The following is a 4537-nucleotide window of genomic DNA, read 5'->3' on the forward strand; positions in this document are numbered from 1 at the left end:
AAAACAAAAGTATTCACAGGTGAATCAGCCAGGCAGGGAGTAAGAGAAAATTCTTACTTTCCTCTGAAGAACAGCAGAGATAAAAACTTGACAAGAAGTTCCTTCCATGTGTGACTACTCATAGAACTAAAACAAACAGACAAAACTCTACCAGACTGGAGGGAGGGAAGTAGAAAACAGTCAAGGTGCATCTGATTAAAACAAATACCCCACTTTGCCAGCAGCCAAGATGAAGCAAAAGTTTTAATATTATGAAACTACAATTCATTTGGTACTAGGAATGCAAACAGTGTATCATAATATCTTTGGTGATAGGGGTGCAACAGACTTACCTTTCCGGAGTTGGGAGAGACCTAGATCCTTGAGTGAACCAGCAGCTCCACGGACTGGGTACCTGGAGGTGAGCAGCGGCGGGGCCCCCACGTGCGCTGCCCCCCAGCGTCACTCCGCGCCCTCACCGTCTTTGTGCGCAGGAGGGGCTGGTGTGTGTGGGTCTGCGCGGGAGCGCGTGGGACAGTAGGCAGCCTGTGGCCAGAGCAGCCAGCTTTGCCTGGCTTATATAGTGAGCTCTTTCCTCTGTAATGGGACGCCTCGCCTCCAGACATCCTTTCCCACTTTTTCAGTTGGTGAATTAAAGGCACAGCCCTCCCAGCGGAACAGGGTTAGCTCCTGAAAGGCTACTCACTCCCTGCTCTTTGCCAGGAAAGGGACCCATTTGCATACAATTTAGGCGAAAGTAGGAATTCCTGCTTCCCTTGCCTCCTGTACCGACTCAGAGCAGCCGTTAGTGAAGTGTGATTTCTGATTTGATCCCCAAACGTATTTTCTAACAGGATCTGCATCTCTGCATCTGCCACTCGGGGCGGGCTGGAAATGCTACCCAGGACTCGCCAGGGCTCCGGGCAGCAGCTGCTCAGTGGCACTTCCCAGAAACTAAAGGGGCTGAACCGAGTTCCTGGAAAGAGGAGATAAAGACCTTCAAAAGCTGGGGGCGTGTTGGGTTTCTCTGGGCCAGCAGAGAGATAACCCAGGATTAGTTCCCAGCAGGTGGGGACGGCGCTAGGAGCACAGAGCGCCCTGCTGCTTTTCTGCGGGAGCAAGCCGTGCCCAGCTGCCTGGAGGCGTCACTGTCCCAGCAGCCCCAGCCCCGGTGCCCTACAGGGGAGCAGCTTTTTGATACTGTTCGTGCCTGTGCGTGGTTCATTCTTCTAAACTGCCCTCCGGGGGAAAGGTCTCGGGTTTCTTTTCAATGCTGAAAGGTATCCACCACAAGAAAGAAAAAGGGGCTAAAACAACTTAATCTTTGGGAGACATAAGCTATGCTTTTGCTCTCCAGCCTGCTGTGGATTCTCTCCAAGCTCTGAGTCATCCATTCGTTTGGTGGTTAGCATGCGTTGAGTATCCGCAGGGCACACACACCACACAGGCATTTGAAGGAGTGGGCAGAAGCGAGGGCATGGCACCCATGCTTAAACTTGTCATAGCACATGACAGTTTTGTGATAGTGAAGGGCAATGAGGCATCATGCAATCTATGTAAAAAAGCTATGGCTGGACCCTCCATTATTAAGTCTATGTTAGGTGCTGTGTAAGACACTTTACAGACATTATTTCATTACATCCTTGCAACTATCATGTGGGATAGGCCCAAGAGTTGTCCCCTTTTTACAGATGAAGAAACTGAGGTCCAGAGAAATAAAATGATTCCACTGAGAGAATACACCTGGGAAGTGTTCAGAATGCAACACTGGGCCCCAGAGTTCTTTCTATTCCACATCTCTGCCCAGGAGTACTGTAAGATGGTATTTATGTGATGGTTTATGCCCTCTTTGATTACAACACTACTTGTATAAAAATCATTGCCATATTTGGCCACAGAAAATAAAGTTTTTGTTCCATAGAAGTAATTAGGAGAGCTTTTTAATTAACTACTAGTAAGGGGGTGTTAATTATCCACTTATTTTCAATAGTGAATGGTATCATCCCCACACTTATTATTATTGCTGTGGGCCTCAGTTTCTCCTCCTGGAAAAAGTGGGACAAGATTAGGTCATTCCTCGGGTCCCTCTGGCTCTGGCATTCTAGGATTCTCTGCTTATGTGATCCCTCCCAGACAGCAAGAAAGTCCATAAATAGTCATGTCATAAAACAGCTCATTTGAACTTTTGAACCATTTTGGCTGATCCAAATGTTGATTGTTTTGGAAGTTTTTAATTCTGTGTTTTAGCCAAAGCATATTGCAGTAGCACGAGGCTGTGTCTTTCAACTAGTAGTGAACACTCCCATGCCTCTTGGCTTTTCAAAGCCTACCGAGCTTCTCTCCTGGTTTGTGGAATAAAATGCTAGAATAGTATATAATACATGTCACATAGCATGAAGATGACATGTACATATAATATATAATGAACATATACTGGCAATTATGTGTGTATTTAACTGAGATAAGAGAAACAAAGCTTGGAAAACTGGGTAATAAATATGGTTTCTTCTAGGAATAACCCAACTTCTTGATGGAGCTTCCCAGATTTCTCCCACAAGCAGTGCTTCCATAAACCATAGCAACTGATAACTCTGTTAGGACATTTCTTATCTCTCTGTGGTATAATCATACATATGTATCCCTAATTTTTCCTCCTACAGTCTAGGCTTGCAGAAGGCAGGGATCACACCTGATTTTTCTGTGCTTAGCACAGAGCCTTGGGTATTGTAGAAATTCAGTAAATGTTTAATGAATGAATGCAGCAATGGAGGAATGAGTGAATGGTTGATATGCTGTGGTGTATAATTAAATCATTGCTTTTTCACCCATAGAACACGAGAAGGAAACTAGATTATCGTGTCTAACACAGCCCAAGAAATGACTTGCCCAAGGCCACCCTGGCTGCTTTCCACACAGAGAGTCATTCCAGTCAGAACGGAGCAACCAGCCCACACTAGACATCACAGCAGAGGATGTTTAATAACAATTCCTCCTCCTCTTTAGCAGGAGCTGCACCTCTTGGCATCTGATCTCTTACGGCTGTGTCCTTCCCATTCCTGTAAGCACTTTTTGCACACAAGGGCAAAGTGAATACTTGTAAACACCACCTCTGCATGGAGTTCTCAGCCAGAGATGAGGTTTTGTGGATCTTGTTGCTGCTTGTTTGTAATCCTACCTCCTGGGTTGCTAGTGGAGGCTGTGGTTTGGGGGCCTGAGGGAACATGGGGTTTTCCCGCAGGTGAGATCATTCTCCTTTCCTTGAAGGTCTGTTATATGTAATGTTCTTTTTATTTTCCAGATAGATCAGCCAGTGAGTGGAGTAGTGACCAGAACTAGCCCTATCTGAGGAAGCCTAGCACCATTTCTTTGAGAAGTTGGCCCCCACTCTCCAGGGGACCCCTTGCTCCCCACCCCTGCTTACCTACTCCTTCACCACTCTCAACCTCCTCTTCCTGGGATTCATCTAATGTGCTAACTCCACTCTGAAAGTCCCATGTGGCTCTGTAATTGCCAGAAATCTCTCCCAAAGCAATGAAGTGGTTCTCATCCAACACACTGGGCCAGTGATTCAATTAGATGCATTTGTTTAGGGTCAAGGTTCCCCAACTTGATGTCTGCAAGTCTTCATTCAGTGTTCTCCTTCTTCATCTCTTTACAGTTTTCTAGATGACAAAGGACAGAAAAGCTCAAAGGCACCACTGAATGAGTGGCAAGATAGAGGAGAGCTTCCCTGCCTGGTGGAATAGGGCAAGTCAGCTGCGTAATCAACCAATAAGTAGATTGTCTGGTCAGCACAGCAGGGTGGAAAGAGCTTGGTTCAGAGTGTGTTCAAGTCCTGATGCTGCACCAACTGGCTGGTGCCCTTGGACGATTCCCTTCCTTTTCCTGGCTCTCAGTGTCCTGGTTGGCGAACGAGCAGTCCCTAAGGATCTTAGCAACTTATTCAAAGAAATTATTTAGAGGACTCTGAACCTTTGCACATTCAATTTCCTATCCCTAGAATAATCCTCCTCCCACATGGCAAATTTCTGTATTATTTTTGAGATTTACTTTATAGTACTTCTAAGAAAGTTTCCATAACTTTACATTTAGAGAGAAGGGCCCCTCCTCCACGCTCATCCAGACTTTGTTAGCACATTGCACACTTGCTGGCTGACCCCAGTAGACTGTGGACACTTCGAGGGTAGGCACTGTACCTTTTCATCTGCTTATTAACAGGTCTGTTTATAGCCAGCATCTTGTTACCTACATATTAATTAGTTTGAACACCATTCCTACATATTACAGCTTCTGGAATACACAGATCTATAGTAGATTTTGGGGGTAAACAATAAACCTTCTTGAAATGATTTATTAGATGTTTAGAGCCTTTATTGTTATTGTTATCACTGATTTACTCACCCATTTCCCCAGTGGGTCTGTGACAGCTACTTGAGGACAAGGCCCTTGGTTTCCATCCCAGAGCAACAGGAAGTCAATCAGTGTACCCTTGAAATGACTGACTGACAGCTGATTGGCTGAAAGACGGAAAAGGTGGAAAAGGTGTAAGATTGGCACA

The 4537-nt window shown here is 45.5% G+C and overlaps 1 long non-coding RNA gene across 1 annotated transcript; it reads left to right on the top strand.

The window, feature by feature from the left end:
- The first annotated feature begins 1583 nt into the window (after window positions 1-1583).
- On the top strand, window positions 1584-3530 carry LOC130683197 (uncharacterized). The gene is made up of 2 exons (XR_008996813.1): window positions 1584-3037; window positions 3278-3530. It is a non-coding gene; the product is annotated as an uncharacterized LOC130683197 (long non-coding RNA).
- The last annotated feature ends 1007 nt before the right edge of the window (window positions 3531-4537 follow it).

Source organism: Manis pentadactyla, chromosome 3 (genome assembly GCF_030020395.1).
Source record: "Manis pentadactyla isolate mManPen7 chromosome 3, mManPen7.hap1, whole genome shotgun sequence".
Taxonomy (NCBI): Eukaryota; Metazoa; Chordata; class Mammalia; order Pholidota; family Manidae; genus Manis; species Manis pentadactyla.